Genomic DNA, 19867 nt, shown 5'->3' with positions numbered 1-19867 from the left:
CGGGTAGCCTTTATTTCGACAAGAGTAAATATGCTGTTTCGCCAGAATCAAGAAATGATTAAGAAGATGAAAGTCTACTTGCCTTTTCCAGATTCCAAAAATTTTGTCAATCTCTGATAACGCTTCCACTTTGATATCTATCATATTGAGCCATTTAATTAAATCCTGCCAAAACTTGTTCGAGTAATCACATTCTATTAAGAGGTGTTCAATGGTTTCACTTTCTCTTTTGCAAAATGTACATAGACACGAAGATACCAGGCCGATTTTATGGAGAAATTCATTCATCGCTAAATACCTATGTAACACCTTAAACTGGAATTCACGTGATTTGGAGTCTACAGTCACTCTAAAGGGAATACAATATATCTCTTGCCAATCTAGTTGATAATTATATTTTTCCGAGTATTTTGACTGCGCGGTTGGTATAATCTCGACCTTTGAGCGGGCTTCTTTGTTAATATTTTTCGAGATAGCTTTATCGAGACGAATATTGTGACCATTCAAATGTAACTGAGCAATATTGGGAACCGAAGAATTGGATTCATAGTTATTGCATATTTTTAAATGATGTCGCCACTGTGTTGGTATTGCGTCTATAATCGCCATAAGCTGAAACTTTTCTTTAGGTGTAAATGACGCACTAGCCATAATTTGAAAGCCTGTGATAACATCATTCCCATCAGTCTTAAGATCCTCCAGTGTAATTATTCCTTTTTCAAACAATGCCTCGCAGAAAACAGACTTGCCTTGTATACAGATAAACTTATTATTCCAAATAACTGTGTTGTGTATCTCTTGGCACAATGCTTGTTCTGTTAACTTATTTGCGACTGAATATTCTGCGAAACATCGGAAACACTCTTCATAATATTTGGGTAATTGAATACATAATTTCTTTAGATCAAATGCACAACGCAAAATCAATTTTGATCCCACGTTCTTCATATAATGGGATAGGATAATCTTCCAATTACTTTGTTGATTCTCAGCAAATTTCTTACAACACATGATCCTTTGACTCTTTATTATTGATTCTAGATGGGGTGCTTTCAGTCCACCTTTATCCAAGTCAGATATGAGAGATAAACGTTTGACTTTGTCTTTCCCTTTCCAAATAAATTTAAAAAGTAATTTGTTGACCTCTGTCACGATATCTTTTTGCACGCAAATTAAACCGGCACGATACATGAATATCGGTATCACAAATGTCTTTACAATCTGAATCCTCCCTAAAATAGTTAGATCTCTCCACTTCCACATTTGTAACTTCTCTTTGATTGATCTTAAAATCTCATCAAAATTTAACTTTTTCCTCTGACTATCATTATATGTAAAATACACACCTAAAATTTTAATCGTGTGCTTCACGCATATGTTTTTGGAGGAAATGACGGTTGCGGCCATAGAGGAGACATGATTACCTAAAAACATACATTCAGTTTTCTCGAAATTTATTTCGAGTCCAGAACACTTATTGAACAGATCAGCAGTATGAAGAAGAACTTCAAGAGATCTGGTATTTCTCAGAAAAGCTGTGACGTCATCAGCAAACATTTCTAATTTAATTTCTTCCTTGCCTACTAGAATTCCTTGAATGTTTTTATTTCCACGCACGGTGATGGCAAGGGTTTCCAAACCGATAATGAACAAATATGGTGATAGAGGATCGCCCTGTCTAACACCTCTACGTATGTTGAAAGGGCCTGTCGAAAAACCATTATTCATGACCGAACTAGTTATATTTTGATAGAAGGTCCTAATCCACCGCATGAAAGTAGGACCAAAGTTAAAAGCGGATAGCGTCTCTAACATAAAATTCCTATTAATCGAGTCAAAAGCTTTTTTAAAATCTATTGCTACCATTAAGCCTTGGATCTTTTCTCTTTCTGTAAATTCTAAAATATCATCTATTGCTCTTACTGCATCAAATATAGACTTTCCTTTTACATATGCATTTTGATTGTAGTGTACTATATCGGGTATCACCTTTTGAAGTCTCCTTGCAATTGCTTTTGATCCGATCTTTGTGTCTAAGTTTATAAGTGAAATCGGTCTCCAATTTGAAATTTGTCTCCTGTCTTTTCCTTTCTTTTCTATAAGTGTTATAATCGCTTGCTTTTGTGAATTCGATAACTCGCCATAGTCAAAGGCACAATTTAGACTTTCTACTAATAACTTACCTAAGATACCCCAATATGTTTTATAAAATTCTACAGTAAGTCCATCATTGCCTGGTGATTTATTTTCTTTGAAAGACTGAAGACTTTGAAGACATTCTTCCACTGTTAGTTTGCCCTCACACGTAGCTGCTTTCTCTGACGATAGTTTAGGGATTTCAGGATGTCGGAGGAATAAATTAGCACAGTCTGGCACGTTACTCTCACTTTCGTACAAAACAGTGTAAAAATCTTCAAGTTCGTTCATAATTATCTTAGGATCTGAGCTTAAAGTTCCGTTTTTAGTAAATACTTTGCGAACACAGCTTTTAGCTTTTTTGTGAGATTCTAGACTTAAGAAGTACTTAGTGTTTTTTCCCCCCTTCTCATACCAAGACGCTCTAGATCGAATGATAGCACCCTTTGAGAGATAATCAAAATGCGCGTCGTACTTACTTTTGAGAATTTCAAGCTGCTCAAAATTTTCTGTTGATGGATCGGCAGCGCACTTTTTCTGATAAAATGTAAGAGACGTTTCAATTTCAAGTATTTTTGCTTTTCTTAACCGTGCTTTTTCTTTACTGTATTTCAAAGATACTTGTCTAATTCTATATTTTATTAGATCCCAAAGCACTCTTTTATCATTTACATCTTTGAACTCCACAATCCAAGCTGGGACGCTGTCCGTAATAAGTTTTATGTACTCTTCGTCCTTAGTTAAGTTAGAATTAAATTTCCAGTGGGACGGACCGTGTCTCTGTTCTTCAATTCCATTGAAAAGTAGTGTAATCGCTGAATGATCTGATTTTATAGAGGGTATAATTTTAACTTGTTCAACTTCATCTTGACAGATGTCACTAATCAGCCAAAAATCGAGTCTTCTTTGGATCAAAGGTCTTGTTTGCTTCCAAGTAAATAGTCTTCCATCCGGATTTCTTATTCTCCAGATATCAACGAGGTCCATATCAAAACAAATTTCTTCAAGTACCTTAACCAACTCTTTTTGGGCTGGCGACCCACCCAGACAATCCAAATTAGAATCAAAAGTGACATTGAAATCGCCTCCAATGACAACTTTTTGCTTAGAGCTTGAGATTATACCATCCAACCTCTCCTGTAAATCTTTAAAATATGTGCACTGATCACGCACTTTATTTGGTGCATAAATATTGGCAAAAATATATTTAACTCCTTGCACAGTCGCATTTAAAATAATAAATCTCCCAGCTGGATCACACAGGCACGATTCATCTTCAAAATCTAAATCTTTCTTTTATGAGTGTCATCACACCACAGCTGTGGTTTGTTCCGTGCGCGAAAAACATTTTCCCACTCCACTGAGTTCTCCATATATTCTCAATGTCTTTCGAGCTATATGTTTCTTGAAGGAAAATTATATCCGCTTTTTGTTTTTTTAACCAGACAAACAAAGCTCTCCTTTTTTCCGGCGATCGAATTCCACGAACATTAAGTGAAAGAAGTTTAAAATTTACATTCTCCTTGCTGCTTGCAAATATATAATCAATGTGTCACAAAAACAAATTATTTTCAAAACGGTAGCTTCATGATAACCGCCTTTACACCAAACACGGAAACAATAGGACACATACATACAAAACCAATACACACTCACACCCACACAAAAGAATAATAATGAGGTTCTAAAAGGGTCTTGAGATTTAAACCTAAATAAGACCCTTGAGACTTTGGACTTATAACAATACCAGGTACGAAAAGACACCGTGGCGAACTTAACAGTTTGAATATGCTACATACGTGTTTAAATGGTATGCAAATTTTATCACAACTCTGATTTTCACCGAGCACAAGCGCCGTACTGATAAAGTAAATAAAGGTACACAAAATATTGCATCGGTAGAACATTCTTAAAACTGATTAGAAAGGTAGAAAAAAAAAAAAAAAAACTTTAAGTAAATTTAGTGGTGCTTGAGAAAGCTTAATCGATATTTAGCTTTACAAAGACAAAATATAGCTAGTTGCCACGACGATTTTTTTACCATAACAAAAAAAGAAAGTGGCTGATCAGTTGTTACTACAATCTTGATGTGCTACAAGATATTCCGGCAAAGTGTTCACCGAGTATTTACTACTGTTAATAATCAGATTTTTACCTTTAATAAACACTTTTTCAATGTTCAACTCCTTTGCTTTCCTGTAGGCAGCTCGAAGTTTGGCTCGTCCTCTTGCCGATTCAGGTGAGAGATCTTTATCAATTGACACGGTGGCGAAGCGCGAACTTTTGCGAAGCTCTTTCCTCTTGAACCAAATTGACTCGGAATCCATGCGAGAGACAAAACGTGCCAATATCGGTCTCGGGCGAGGCTCTCCTTCTGATGTCGAGGAAACTCCAGAGTTAGTATTGGACTTTCCTGTACGGTGGATGGCATGAAATTTGATGTCCGAAGGTGCACCTAGATCGGATAAGACTTGCTTCACCTTTTGAATGCATTCCTCGTTCGTCTCCTGAGCGCTTTCTGGGATATTGTAGAAGCGCAAATTTTCTCTTCTGGAGTAGTCTTCTTGCTTCACCATTCGAACTCTTACGGCTTCCAAATCCTCCTTTAACTTCGCATTCTCTTCTGTGATACTGTCTAGTTGCTGTTGTAGGGTTTTATTCTTTTCTTGTAGCAAAGTGACCTCCTCCCAAACTGCGTTTAAGGACTTTGTAGCCTCGTTTAGATCCTCTCTGACAGATTTTATGTCGTTTTTAAGTTCAAGTTTTAGGGCTGCAATTTCTTCATTAATCTTGGTGAAGCCGTTCTCAATTCTATCCTGAATACTTATAAGTTTCTCAATTATTTGCGAGTCGTCCTCTACTTCTCCAGTTGACGAATTTGAGCTTCGCAAACGCTTTTTCTCTTTGGCTTTTGACGTTTTTGACATACTTCTAGTCCAATAAATTGTAAACTGCCGTTACTAATCTACTCAAGCTCACCGCATACCAATTCAATAAGGTTAAACAGATAAGGACGCCCAAGTTTTACGGAGCTAGCTCTTTCGTGCCCTGGCCGCCATGACAGTCAGCCTCAGTCTCCCCAAGGGCGCTTTTTGCATTCTGTCAAGAAATTGAAAGCGTGATCTTTCGCGAATCCACTGCTGGATTAAACAGTTACTTTAAAAAACTCTGGACAAAGTCATTGTGTAAAATAAGTATAACTGACAAAACCATTTGAGTGAAACAATAAAAAATGTTCACCCCGACTGGCAAGTGAAATTGTTTACACGCTCGTTTAGTGGCGTTAGCCTCAAACTAACTTCTCATCTCACACGATAATCATCATCGAAGGACTTGAATTCTGCGTTTGTTTATCTCGATGAGGAAGTGATAGTTTACATCACTGAGTTTTGCTTTCCGTGGAAATAAGTATACTTATGTTTGTCTCATTGACGACTGACGAAATCGGCACTTTGTGATTCTTTTTAAAAAAAAAACGTGAGTGTAAGACTACTAATGGTTTGGCCTGATTATGTGTTTATAGCATCGGACTGAAAGCTAAGCTATTCGTTTGTTAAAACTGAAGTCCTTAGTTGTAAACCGTCAGACAACCGTTAAACGGCTCCAGTCATCCGTTAGAACAAATTGGGCAACCGTTAGAACTTTCTCTTCATCCGTTAGGCATAGTTAGTTAGCCGTTAGAATGTAAGAACAAAGCATTAGCACGCTTTGATCATCCGTTAGGCACAATTAGATAACCGTTAGAACGTTAGGATAAAACGTTAGAATGCTGTGCAGGCCGTTAACTATCCGTTATCTATCCGTCCGTTAGCGACCGTTTAACGGATAAGCGTTAAGGTACGTTTTCCCGTGCACGGTCACATATTGTACCAGTACTTTACTACCTAGTTTTAATTTGTTGGTATATATATAGCACTTGAGTTGATACAAATAGAGACAATCAACCCTAATAGATTAACGATTTCTCATTTCACAATTTTTCATCAGTTCTGATCTAAAATTAGTTTACCGTTAACTTTACTGTAACTGGTGATGAAGGGTGTAGTTTTATTAAAGTTTTGATTATAATTTATGTATAGGTCAGGTCAGGAAAAACGAACTTCACGATTCTAAATTGATCACATGTACTTGACTATTACAGTAATGTTTTAAGAAGTTAGATTAATAAAAAAAGTTGTATACTATTGGTTCATTACATTGAGTTCTGGCAATTGTAATAACATGTAGAAAATCAATGAAGGCATGAGTTTATAAGCCTAGAAATCCAAAAGTTACGGCACTGAGATTATTGGCAATTTGTGCTCAGAATCAAGGAAACTATGTTTCTGGGGACTTCAAAAAATAAAATTTTCAGGGGGGGGGGGGGGGAGGCATGCCCCCAGACCCCCCAAAAGGGAGTGCCTCCGGCTCTTAATACTCAATATCCGCCTCCTTTCAAATTATTTCCAGCTACTTCAAAACCTGTGGACAACCCTGGCAGTCTCTTTTGCAAACATCTTTATGTCGGCGGTCGAGACAGAAATAATCAACTTAAACAACACGAAACCACTACAGTGGAAAAGATATATCGATGACATATTTTCACTTTGGAATGTGGAGAAAAGGGAGATAGAAGACTTTATGTCCTTGCAAACAGGCAACATCCTACACTTAAGTTCCGGCTGAAATCTCTGGACACAACCGTTCTCATAGGCGAGAGATTTAACAATCAAGGAATCCTTGACATCCGCACGCATTTTAAAGAAACAGAGACTTTCCAGTACACCCATTTTTCTTCATGCCACCCACCAGGGGTAGAAAAAGCTCATGAAAGGCGAAGCCCTAAGACTTTTAAGAACAAGTTCCTCAACGAAATCATTCAGTGAAAATATCAACAACTTTAAAGAGCGCCTCCAGGCTAGAGGCTACCCTTACAATCTCACTGAAATCTTACTGAGGTAAACTTTAATGAACGGAAGTCATCTTTGCAGCAAAAAGATAACATGTGAAAAAGAATTCTACCTTTCACAACAACGTACCACGCAGCACTGCCTAATCTTAAAAACATCTTAATGAGCAAATGGCATTTAATTCAGAACCAACCTTTGCAAAAAAATATACACAGAGCCTCCCCTTATCTCATAAAGAGAAGAAAAATCCTTGGGGGATATACTTGTTAGAGCAAAACTCTGAGGTCACGTTCCACGTTATCACGAGCTTATGAGCCGTATCTGGCCTGTGAACACCTCTTTACATGACCGAAATAAGAGGAAACATTGACAGAAATACTTTATACCTATGGAAAATGATAGAGTTATTTTCTAGTCGGCTCTTAAATCAAGAGCTACCTGTCCGGTTTGATCCACCCAAGTATGGTAACTGTCAGTTCTCAGCACTTTGCAATCAGTTGACGCAAATAGGCATATTTTGATCCCCAAAAAATCTAAGAGAAGAGCTGCTAGAGTATTTGCAGACACACCCTGATGGAGCCGATGGATTTCCACTGCCACTGTTTGTCGGCTCACCCTGGGATGAATACTTAAAATCAATGGCTTGCGATGGAACTTGCGGGGATCACTTGACATTACAGGCTGCTGCGAACGTCTTTCAAATTCAGATAATCGTCTTCTCAACTCTTGGCCCAACAGCAACTCAGATCATCTCTCCTGCGAATGGTGGAGATCCTCTTTGTACTTTGCATCTTGGCTATTTCGCAGAGGGAGACGGGGAAAATCATGTAAGTCTTTCAGATCTGAGTGACGGCCAGGAGGAACACGTGCCAAACCAACAAAACGGCCGGGATGAACATGTGCCAATCCAGGACAACAGCTAGGAGGAAAACATGCCTAGCCCAGGCAACAACCAGGCAAGCACGTGCCAAGCCGAGAGAATGGCAAGGAGGATAGCCAGGAGGAACACGTGTCGAGCCAAGCCAACAGCCAGGACAAAGCCATGTCGGGCCAAGATAACAGTCAGGAGAAACACCTGCCAAGTCAAGAAAACAACCCACGTAGCACGCAAGGCGACAGCAGATCAGTCGTGAACTGTGATGCTTTGGAACAAATAGTGATGCTAACATTGGCCATTTCTCCTGTAATGCGTGCCACTCTACGGGCAGTCTCTACGCTCTTTAAAAGCATTGTGGACAAAGTTTCCTTGCCCAGAGTGTACATTCCAGAGCTGTCAGGCCATGTTCACCGTATAAGCGTGAAAAAGTAATAAAAATGGAGGGAAAAAAATCTGGCGCAGTGTTGGAACTGGAAAGAATTTCAATTTAAAAGAACTGGTCAAATGCTTAGCTGATGTTAGTGGGCGGCAGTTATGGCTGGTTTCTCATAAAGTCGATTTACTGGAAATAGATTTTCTACATGCGATGTTCATTTCTTTTTTACCACAAAATGTTGTGTTCATGTTAAGTTCAGGAAGTTTCAGTTGAAGTTAAAGAAAAACAATTACCATTGTGAGAGCTATGATTGAGGGGTTTGTGTTGAGAACCAAAAACTTCCAAATGTACACTGAAATAACAAAACAGCCTGGATAATTAATGCATTAAGTCAGTAGGGACTGTAATTTGTTTATTTCGGAAGGTTTTGTCGTTCAATAATTTTCTTAAATAAATCAAACGTTTGAGTGTCTAAGCTGTTTTTGTTGTCAGTCCTAACCCATTTTAAAAGTTCAGCCCTCGAAATAGTCTGAGGCTAGCCTGTGAACAGGCTCCACAGTTAGAAAGCGAAAAGATGGCCGAGTGGGGGCTGGGGAAGGGTGAAAGTCCGGGGCCTTTACTGTGTGCCAATTTCTAAAACTCATGATCAATGATTTTTAAAAAAACAACAACCGGTGATGCCACACTATGTGATCACATGATCGATGACGTACAAAACGTGTTTCATAGGTTGGTTATTTCCAAATATAGATGTTCTCATGCATACTGCCTCATAAAACTAGAGTTATTACAGTTTGCGTCAAATTTATTCCATTTTGTGTCGAAAGTTATTACATATTGGGTTACTATTAAGTTATTACATTTTGGGTCAATTATTACATTTTGTGGCATAACACACCTACTACTGAGTTAAAACAATCAAGAAAATATTTTGCTGTGACCCGAGGGTCATTGTTCTTTGTTCCCACCTGTAACCAAAGTATACGCCGGCTATATTTGTCTATACAGCAATAAACGCTAAATCAAAAGGGGTTTCAATTTGTCATAACCATTGACATACCATATAAAGTTAGGCCCTTTGCCTCGATATCGCTTTCGTGTAAGTCTGTCTTAACTGTTGTTCCACTTCCTCAGGGTCTACTTCTTTCATAACATGACAAACAGTTTCAGGGATTTCAATAAGTTCTGAAGCAGGCGGTAGATCCAATTAAAGTAGGCCGCTGTAACACTTCAGAAGCGTAAGGCCCCACCCCCTAGGGGGTGCGGGGGCATGCTCCACCATACAATTTTGGAATCTAGAAACTCGGAACTGCCATTTCCTGCATGCTGGGATCAAATTCAGTACTAAATATTGATTAAGTAACGACAGCATTACTGACAACTATTTAGTTTTCTAGGTGAAGTTCAATTTTAATAAAAGGATAACATCAACCATAGAATACTGAATCTTGGGAATGTTTCATTACTGCCACTATACAGAAATGTGAAGCATTTCCAGATGCATAGCTGAAGTCCAGAAGTATTAAAAGCATTTCCAGATGAATAGTTGAAGTCCAGAAGAATTACATCAAATGAAATAGGAAAACAACGTTTCGAAATAAAAATTATACCAATTTATTGAACATCGGAAATACATTTTAGTTAATCAACAACTCTTGTTTGAGCTTTGAACTTTGTCCAGTGATTGTCTCATGTGACCTCACGTAAGAACCATTTGAGCCTCCACGACACCCTACTATCCAATCAAATGAAGTCTTGTTACCGTATCATGCTACTGCTCCATGTGCTTCTGGTCTTTTGCTTCCACTCAAGCAACAAGGCAAAACATTTCTCGAAGCAGAAGTGTTTGCTTTCATTTTTACGCGATTTTACAGTGGCTGGAGGACTATTCCTCATCTCCATACATGTTCTACCTACTTTCTGCCGCTTGGAGCGCTCGAAGATTTCGTACCTGCTCTTGACAGCGTAAAAATTACGCATTCAACTATGCCGCCCACTTGACAGACGCCGAGTGCCACTGTGACCGACCAACTAAACATCCCACCTGACCTCGACCTCCACAGGTAATTTGTTAAAGATTTGCGGTCCATGTGTGGCAGGGCGAAGCTCCCAACAACTGGAGTCCGAGCTGCTCTGATCAAGACTCAAAAACGCTCGGCAAAATTCATCAATTTGCACTGATCAAAATAGCGACGAGCACGTGATCGATTGTGACGCCAAAGGCAGTGCTCTGCAACACCAGTTTAATGAGCTCCAGCAACAAGTGCAAGGGCTGATAGACCAGGAATCATCCGACGAATGGCTCCTGTCCCCAGGCCAGCTGACGTAGGTTCAATCTCTAATCCAAGCTTCTATCAACGAAACGATCAAGAAAACTGCATCCGCCACGGCCCAAGCCACTGTGAACGCTTTCACTGGGTCTTCGCACCTGGCAAGAGTCATGGTCTGACAAGAATGGGTCAAAACCCCCAACCCAAGTGCACGACCCACTTACGTCAGGCAACCACGCCGGGCAAATGGGGAGCAAAATGTGGCCTCGAGAAACGCTACTACAGCCAGCGGTGTTACGCACAAAAGCAGTTTGCAATTTCAAGATAGCGGAAAAAATCTACAATAATTTGTTCGAAATTATTGCAGTGGCTCATGAGAATGACGAAGCTGAATTTAATGACGTCGAGCTGGAGGAAGATGAGCTTGAAGACATAGTCCAGCGTAAAATGACTGAACTTTCGGATGCTGCTGTGGAATTGGAACCTGGTTTGCAGCCTAATTTAGAAGTGTTCAAGCAACATGTGTCTCGCCTCGTTTTGCCATGTCTGCAATTGTGCGCTTACCCTGGAATACGCAGCGTGGATGTCATACTTAGAAGTGCCATTAGCTGTGGTTCTGTTTTGCAAAGCGAAAGCAGGCTATGGCTCAAGTTAATTAACAGAAGAATCGGTGGCCGTTTAAGGATCAGAGATGAAGCGGGACCTTCCTTATGATGCCTTTAGAGCAATGGAGTAAGCTATCAAGCACAGTGGTTTTGAGAATTTTAGGGAACCGCACTGTGACATTGCTGGTAACAGGAAAGGAACTGTCATCGCTTTTATATCAGAAAAAGGCGTAATACAACTTTTTGGCATGCTTAGTGGCAAAAAGGAAGAAGATGTAAAAAAATATTTTCGGCGATCATTGAAAAGGAAGGGTAGAGCTAAATTAATTGTTAACTCCAAAAAGGATTTTGCGCTCATTTATAAGCTAAATAAGGGACAGCTTGTTGTAGGCTTTCATTTTGGGGTTTGGAATATTCATGGTCTTCCTCAGCACACATAAACAGCATTGCTAATATTTCCTTCAGTTGATGGCTTATTATATTGTCAGTATAGTATTAACTTGTGTGAATATTAATCAATTTATTTTATTATATAAACACCAATGAAATACCAGGTGGACTTTCGCGCAAGAACATGATATCTTCACAAGTAAAAATAATGTTATCTTCACACGTGAAAAGATCACAGTTGCTATGGTTACATAATAAATCGCGCCTTTTACAATGATTTGGTATTAGTAGGTATTACATTGGTGTTTATATAATGAACAGAACATTACACGACCGCTCGGAGATACGAAGTTTCTCTTCCCATGTTGAGAAATATTTCACTCGTTTGCTGCGCTCGCTCGTGAAATATTTTTCATCACTCGAAGAGAGATTTCGTATCTCCGCGCAATCATGTAATATCCTCTACATATGTTCCTCCCTCCTGAAGAAAACATGTGCAGCAGGTTTAATTGCCACATAGTAGGTGAAGCGGAAACTTGTGGGCCAAATCCTCTTTTTGAAATCTTATCACCATAGATTTAGGGACTGGTCATAGTTATTAATTCTTGCAGTTTAATTTTCCTGCCTCCCTTTCTGTAAATAGTGAGCAGTCCCTTATGGGCTGTTCTTATTTTAGTGAATGCAATGTTGGGTGAGTTTCATGAAAAGGAGAAGAAATTTCTCACTTGATATGTTCTGAAATGTCCAAACAAAATTCACATATTTCAACTTGCAAAAACAGCCCCTTGGTGTGATAAATTTATGCCCATTAAAAAAATGCTATCAACTACTACATAAATATTCCTTTTTGCTGAACAGTTTATTGACATATTCAACTTGTTACATAGTTGCTAAACTGGCCCAGCTATCTGTAGTAGATCTTTTTCTAAGCTTTAAAAAAGTGCATGTAAAGGATATGTTTCTTCAAAGTTCTTTCAATAAATAAATATTACATAAATAAATTAGTTAATGCCTGTTGACAATTTGCACAAAGCAGGGTTTTGAATAAGTGCCTTCAATGTTAAAAATACCTGCATGAATTTTATCAGGCTAACATCAACATTGACTGTACAATATTCAATGTTAAAAATTGTTCAAACTGTATTAAACACTTTCAAATCTGTTCAGTATGGGTTTTCTGATCCTAAATGGCCACCGATTGTTCTGTTAATTAACTGGAACCATAGCCTGCTTTCACTTTGCAGTAGTTAATGGTACTTCTAAGGATCACATCCAACCTTTCTTTTTTTCCCACCATTCCTTGCAGGGTTAAAAAACTTGTCTTAGACACTTTTAGTGATCTTGGTTCTGATTGGGCTATTGCAATATTTGCACTCCTCTGTCACTGGCAGACCACAGTAACAATGATCATTTTGGAAAGCTCCTTTAGGAATGTATGTCTCTTTGCTAGAGCTGCTACCAGTCAAGTTGTAGCCCCTTTCCCGCAACCATATAAGGGAAACAAACTCATGCCGGAAAACTTGTTTCCAGCGATTTGAGAAATTAAAGTTCTGGGCATACCTGGAAATTGTCTGATGTTTAGCCTCCCTACCCTCCATTGAGTTAAGGGCCAAACCCTTCCCATACATTTCAAACAACTCCCTGGTGTGGATGGGAACCACATGCCCAAGGGTCCACACTGTAGGGTTTACTTGGAGAAACAGTGCACAGGAAATGAAAAACTTTTGGCATGCTTTTTCAAGATCATCAAGCTGTTTTTTGTCAATTTTCAGTCTACAAAACAGCGAGACAACATCCCGCAATGAAAGACATGTGAATGCAAACACATGCAGTTTGAACTCAACAGGTTGTAGATCATTTGCACCCTTCATTGATTTTATAAGGTACATAAAGTTGTGCAGAAATCTATGTGATTCTTCCCCTGTAAATCTGTAAGAAAATGCCTTTGGATTTCCTTTTCCCTCATCAAACCACCTGACCACCTTTTTTGCTAAGCGGGAAAGACTTGCCTCTCTTTTTTTAGGCTAGTGATAAGCCTGACGAAAGGAGTGTTTGTGTTTACCTTCTGAAACTCTGTAACATTCTGTGGTAATTTGGATATTTCAATTGCAAACTCAAGAATTAGGGTGAAGAGGAAGGCACATCCATTGTTTTTCAGCTGCAGGGGTTCAACATGCGCTTTCTCAATTAGCTTACCAATTCTTGGAGCAAACTCCTGTCTGGATTGCTTTTCTGCAATGAGTGAGGTTACCTTACCCCGTTTAGTGCTAGCACTTAGGGAAGTCTTAGCCAATTTGTTTTTTAACTCTTCAACTTGTTTTGCCACTTTTAAACGTTTGCCATATTCCCATGGCTTCCACTGGTTTGTATGAGCTCGACCAAAGGTGAATTGCAAATTGGCCATATCATCATAGGTCACATTGCCAAATGAGGAAAAATATTTGGCGCTGTTACTAAGTTCTCCCCCTAGGAATGATAGCATCTTTATGTCGTTAGGAATTCTAGCAAACTCGAACTTAACTGTTTTACCATCAACAGTAAAAGCCTTGCTCTCTAGATAAGCTACATCACTGACAAGCTTGGTGATATACCTCTCAACCGCAAGGCAGCTTTTAGAGCAGTTTGCACCAAAAATTAAGAAGTTGTCATCACTGCTCAGGAAACGTTTCCCGACATTCAAAAAGCTGACTAGCCATGAGGAAGACTGATCATATTTCCCGAATGGTGCACCATCACCACCAATGGCAACAGTAAAAGTGAAGGGCTTTTCAAACCAGTCAAACTCATCAGGCTTGTACAATTTCAAGTAAAACAGGCAGGCACACGGCAGTTTGCTACTTTTAAGCATGCAAATTTTTTTCCCCTTGTATAGAGCCTTCTTAAATGAAAGGGAATGGCGTACTTTCATGTTCTTCCTTTTGCCCATAACACCCATGCTGTAATAAACTGACACATTTCTAAGTATGTTATCATCACTATTCTCATATATTTTACACTTAGCGTTATGAAAAGTAGATGCAACTTGTTTGGCCAGCTTAGGTTTCTTACTAACTGATGAACAGACAAGATTCTTGGAGAACTTAGTGTCCAAGGTTTCCACAAGTCCAACAGCAACTGCCTTATCACTCCCCTCAGTACCACCATGAATGTCTTTGGCTGCATTGTATGTCTCCAACACTCTTCTTCGCTTTGCCCTCTTTGAAAGCTCCTCAGAGGTAGGGTACTTTTTCCTTCGGGATATTGAAACTGAAGAAAGTCCCTCCTGAAGTACTGAGACTTCATTATTAGCATCAACAATCTGTTTAAAAAAAATAAATAATCAAGGGCTTTCAGAAAGTTAGGCACTGCAAGAATGACAAAGTTTAATTCATAAATTCTGCATGACCCAATACATGAATTATGTATATATTGTGGTTCAATCTTATGCTTAAAACAATGATATTTTCCTTTTTTATTATCATACATAGGCATACATCAGAAAATACAAATTGTACCAAGCGAAAATTTGAGCCATGAAGTACACACTTTGTTAATTACTTGGTTGTAATCATGCCTGCTTACAGGGTTAATAGCCAGTTTAATGTTGAACTGTGTATAATTAATATTTGGGGCTGTGTAAAGTTGTGTGATGTGCTTCCACAGACAAAAATAAATGGTCCCTAGGCTGACATACATGGGGGTTAAGTTCTGACTGTTTGGAGACAGTGGAATTAAATACCATAGAGCTACTTTACATTTATGTCTGCACAACTAAGAACTTACCTTTACTTTGAGCCGCCTTAACTTGGCTTGAGTGGAAGACAACTTAACCTTTTCTTCTCTTATGGACTGATGGGTTGCTGCTTGCTGTTCTCTCACTGCCTTCTTCTCCTTCATAAACTTGCCAACATTAAATTGAGCGAACGTTTTGAGAGGTTGCAAAGGCATCCTTACTACCTTTGTCAGTCTAAGAATAGAGTGAACACAGTTGGAATAGATGAATGGTGACCATTCCAAAAAGCGAAAGCGTGCAAAATTTTGACTTTCGTCAACAAAAAAAAAAACCAAAGGATTCTTACCTGACAACCAGACTCTAAATTATTCTGGATAAAAGCACGTCATCTTGCATCACGGCAAATCCTTTTGAGCGAGAAAGTAACCGATTTTCACTTGCAGAGACAGCTTGAGAGTTATTCCTTTAACGAAAGCATCTGAAACAACCTAAACCTGAGTTCTGTTCATTGACATTTGTCGGCCATGTTTGGTATCAAATAAGAGCTTGATTCACGAAAAATGTCCATATGGCCCTTTCTAACTTCCAACTGCATCATGGGAGGGCAAAATACCGACAAAGGGGGGTCTGATGAGTAATGCTGTGCGTTTTTTTTTTTGTCGTCTCCACTCTCCCAAGCGAAAAGACCGCGCGCGCTCGATATAGTTGCATACAATTTGGAGGCCACATTTCGCTCCCCGTTTGCCCCGCGTGAACGGCACTACAATTGTGCTACCTCTGCCCCTTCTGAATGAAGCCTCCACAAGTAAGGAAATCACAAGCACCAACGATTCTGTTCATGAACTTCCTCTCTGGTGAGTTTATGGAACTGTCAAAATGGTTCCCAAAGAACTTTAATGCACTGAAGCCTTTACATGATGAGCCCATAATCTTAACTCTAGAGAATTCTGTAATTAGAGTTAATAAGGCCAAAGTCGCCTCTATCACTAACATAGAGGAATGGACCACAGCTTTCACCGCTTACATGAGTGTTATCATAACTAGAGAGCCGTCTCGTTCTGCAGAGCTGCTTGAATGCCTCTTTTTAATTAGCTATGCAGCTAAATATCATTGAAGGTTGGGATGGTGTGTTTATGACAACAAGTTTCACCACAAGGCTGCTGCCAAAAAGACCCTGAAATGGTCTGACATCGATAGCCAATTATGGCTAAAAACCTTTACTGTTGCACCTTCACTTATGAAGGAGGAGATTGGTGTTTTCCAATCAGGACCCTCATCTATGCCAAGTACATTCAGAGGGAACGACAACCATACTTGCCAAAACTTTAACAAAGGTTTCACCTGTGCCAGAAACCCCTGTTCCTATGCACACAAATGCAACAGACCCGGCTGTGGGGGGATCACAGAGGGTTCAAATGCCCCAGTAACCACAATTCAGAAAAACACCAACCACTCCCAGGTGTTGGAAAGTACCACCCTCAGCAGCACAGTGGCCATTGCCGCGACAAGTAGTTTTGGGAGCACAGTCACTCCAGTAAATGTCCATTCTTTCTCACCACCCTAACAGGGACTTTGGGACATGTGCTCATGGTCTTTTGCTTCAACTCAAGCAACAAGGCAAAACATTTCTCAAAGCAGTAGTGTTTGCTTTCGTTCAAACCCATCCCACCCAAGAGTTTGATCTTTATTTGTTTCCCCTCAATAATTTCATTTCGTGAACTCTAGAAGGACTCCCTTTTCCGCTGCTTAGAATCACTGGACAGAGGACTTCTCAAACTTTCTCAATAGTTGCTATTATCAAGTTTCTCAAAGCCACATAATATTAATTATTACACTTGTTATGTTCTTGTAAAAAAATGTCAATTGCTATGTCGATATATTGGCCACTTAGCTTTTTGCCGCCCCTGAAGAAGGTTAGTATTGTCTAACTGAAATATTGGGCAATAAAATTATTTTAGCTGTCCGATCAGCCTTGCATTTAATTTTACATTTTATTCAACATTGCTGATCCTGATCCACACAAAGATGCGGCTACACTTTGCTGCTGTTTGTACAAGTGGTCCCTGCACTATTCAAGAGTTAACTTGTAAATTGTATAATAATCTGCTCTATGTTATATACTCTTAGGGTAATTATTCTAGTTAAGGTCCTGTAGGAGACGATAGATTGATTTTAGCCACTTTAGTGAGTCTGAATGTATTTGAGAATATTCAATAAACCTGGGAATGGGGATGAATTGGTCCTCTTGTCACACTTTTGCCCCCATAGACTCGAAATCATTGAGGCCCAAGTCCCTCCATTATGTTCTCCTTGGATTTAGGTTTGACTGGAGGCCCAACTCCCTCCTCTCTACCCAGGAATGGTCACAGTTGGCCTGGGAGGAGGCCCTACTCCCTTCTCCATACCTTCTGTGCACCATGCTGAGCTGTAGGTTTTCTTAACACGATACTCCAGGAGTACATGGGGCTGACTACTTAGTAGAGCACTTTGTCACCCACTTCCCGATTTTCAGCCACACCAAGTTGTTGTTGTTGTTGTCTCACTATGTAATTAATGATAGGATTTTTACCAAACACAAGGAAGTTGATTAACTTGCTTTTGTTGTTGTCTTACTATCAGTCTATGCATAACAATTACTGATATCCACATGTTTTCATGACTTGTAAAAGCTTCTAAAAACTACTTGTTACCTAAAAAAAGAAAACAGTCTCCTGACTCTCCTACTCCAAGACATCCACAATAAGAATCCTTAGCAACCTTGCTGAAACAATCAAACGTGCGTTGAGATCTGGGAGACATTTAGAGGGATCTACAACAAGAGATCTCCATGAGCTCAGAAGTAGAGCAGTAGAGTTCAACACATTCACAGATATTCAAGGGAGGAGCTATAAGCACTTCAAAAATTTTGAATGCGACCAACTAGAAAACTTAAATACCTCAAGTTTGTACCAGTGGATCAATAAACACAAGAAGAATATCACTTAGGGCATCAGAGCACGATGAACATTTATTTAATTACTTTTGCTGAGATTCTTACACTGTAGGTGCAATGTTAAGTTCGGACAGTACATGTACTACAGAGTGCACAGTACATTACAGTAACAAATAGTGCGAGAATGGCAAGGGAATTAACCAACAGTCTTAAGTGGTCCTTTAATTTATTATGTTGTCCCACTGTTTGTAGCATGTCAAACCATTTGTAGCACATGTTCATCCCCAATATTGAGAATATACACCCATAAGAAGTAGTTTTATTCTCAGTGTATAGACATCTTGACTTGGCAAAAATTCTAATGCAGGACAGCTTTCATTTTCTGTGCAGGATTTTAAAACCCTTATAATGGTCAGTCTGATTTCTATAAACAGTTTATGCAATGTAGCACGTGGTCCACAGGTCGCACTTTACTTTGTGCTTGTTATTTCAAGGGCATGCTGTAGTAGCACCCTATTCACACTGCATACATTAAAGTGACGCATATAAGATCAACATGTGTGAATAAATTATCACTTTGGCTCAACTGCAGCGCGGTTCGGTTGTGCTCCAGTTGGTGTCGCTCGAATAGTTGGAATCTCCTTGCCTCGTGATATTGCTTTACTTGGATGGCGAATGTACAATACCCCGGCCCGGTTCGTGGTCGTCTGAGACCTATACAAGTGGATGAATTGCAAGCGGGCGCGGAACAAGCGGCCCAAGATGGTCAAGTGCCTCGTGGAGACATAGAAGTTTTGCCGGCGCCAGTTCAACCTCCTCAACCGGCTGAAAACCAGGGCGCTCAACTTGTTGTGGGCCAGGCTATCTTACCTGCTCAAGCCCAACAGTTTCCACTGGCGCAAGTTCCAGCCCAACAAATTCCGCCGGAGCAAGTTCCAGCCCAACAGATTCCGCCGGCGCAAGTTCCAGCCCAACAAATTCCGCCAGCGCAAGTTCCAGTGGCTCCACAAGAAGCTATGCACGTGGAACCAACTCAAGGAGAGCTTGAGGTAAATGCGTTTCGTTTACATGTATTTAGTTTCGTGTTGTATGGGGTTTTTCATTATTTTTCGGGGTTTTTTCCCCGCTCAGTTTGTCCGCGTTTGCCGGTTAGTTGGTTGTTAACAGCTCTAGTGTATTAAATTTGGACCTTGGCGGGTTTCTTTTTTTTTTTTTCCTTTGTTTTTGTCTTCTCTGGTCTCTTAGTATTGTATTCAACACACCGGGATATTGGAGTTATTTGTAATGGAGTGAATGCTTCATTAGCGGCTTGCGCGGATTGTGTTTTTCTCTCAATTGTTGTCGAGAATCTATATGCAACACTCAGATGGGGCGGGAACTTACCGTTCACTTATGTGCGTGTCTTTACTGTATAGAGGGGAAATGTTGTAACTCAGGATAACGCGAATGAGCTATGGGGTAAGAGTTCACCAAAAAAAAAAAAAAAAGAAAGAGTAATGGGGCGAGAGTTCGCCATGAGAAATAGAAAGTGATGGGGCGTGAGTTCGCCATGAAAATAGAAAAGAGAAGTGATGGGGCGAGAGTTCGCCATGAGAAATAAGGAAAGTGATGGGGCGAGAGTTCGCCATGAGAAATAGGAAAAAGTGATGGGGCGAGAGTTCGCTATGAGAAATAGAACAA

The 19867-nt window shown here is 39.7% G+C and overlaps 2 pseudogenes across 1 annotated transcript; both read right to left on the bottom strand.

Moving 5' to 3' along the window:
- Positions 1-9428, bottom strand: part of LOC146481190 (uncharacterized) — a 24260-nt pseudogene extending 14832 nt beyond the window's left edge.
- A 2961-nt stretch (positions 9429-12389) lies between these two features.
- Positions 12390-19760, bottom strand: LOC146481189 (uncharacterized; annotated as a pseudogene). Its single transcript, XR_014864538.1, has 2 exons — positions 15306-19760; positions 12390-14841 (listed from the first exon to the last, which is right to left on the bottom strand). The product of XR_014864538.1 is annotated as an uncharacterized LOC146481189 (transcript).
- Between the last annotated feature and the right edge of the window lie 107 nt (positions 19761-19867).

Source organism: Pavona decussata, unplaced genomic scaffold (genome assembly GCF_977016875.1).
Source record: "Pavona decussata unplaced genomic scaffold, jaPavDecu1.1 SCAFFOLD_51, whole genome shotgun sequence".
NCBI lineage: Eukaryota > Metazoa > Cnidaria > Anthozoa > Scleractinia > Agariciidae > Pavona > Pavona decussata.
The sequence above is the reverse complement of the archived record's forward strand: the minus strand, read 5'-3'. Positions and strand labels throughout refer to the sequence as shown.